The following is an 803-nucleotide window of genomic DNA, read 5'->3' on the forward strand; positions in this document are numbered from 1 at the left end:
AAAGTTTTATAAAATTACTTTTATGCTATGTATAGAAGATATATTAAATATTAATGAATTTTGTGTTTAGATTTGCATCCCAACTTCACAGTAACTCATATGTAGAAATATCCCTGAATTTAAAAACATGTAAAAACACTTCTGGTCCCAATAATTTTGGATAAGAGGTAGTCAACCTGTACTACTGTGTTACTTTGTCATTCTGTGTCATGAATATCCTTTTATGACACTGATACTTTCAAAACTGCTTCTTAGTTCCTGAGTCTGAAAACCACTGTTATTTATTTATTGCATTACAGATGGGTATATTACCTTTACTGCTCACAATTAAAATGGAAAAATAAAGATATTTTATACCTCTTTGATATTTCTAGAAGTATTTCTTTACTTGTTATGATTTTTTCTTTTTAACTATAAGAGAAAAAAACTATACAGAATTTCAAAACACAATGACAGAAAATTAAAAATGTTGTTATATCACATATTGTTATCTTCAAAATAGTTACCACAAAGCTACTCTGATAAAAGCAGCATGGTATTGGCAAAAACTGGGCCTGATGATCAGTGCAATGGAATAAAGATGCAGAGGGATCTCCAAACACACTCAGCCACCTTACCCTTGACAAAAGAGCCAAGCATGGTCACTGGAAGAAAGATGGCCTCTTTAAGAAATGGTGCTGGAAAAACTGGCTTTCCACATGCTGAAAACTAAAGCTAGTGCTGTGTCTATCACCATACACCAAAGTTAAAATGGATCATGCATCTAAATATTAAAATACAGAAGAGAAAGTAGGCAGAAATTT

Source organism: Octodon degus, unplaced genomic scaffold, assembly GCF_000260255.1.
Source record: "Octodon degus isolate 3935 unplaced genomic scaffold, OctDeg1.0 scaffold00019, whole genome shotgun sequence".
Lineage (NCBI taxonomy): Eukaryota > Metazoa > Chordata > Mammalia > Rodentia > Octodontidae > Octodon > Octodon degus.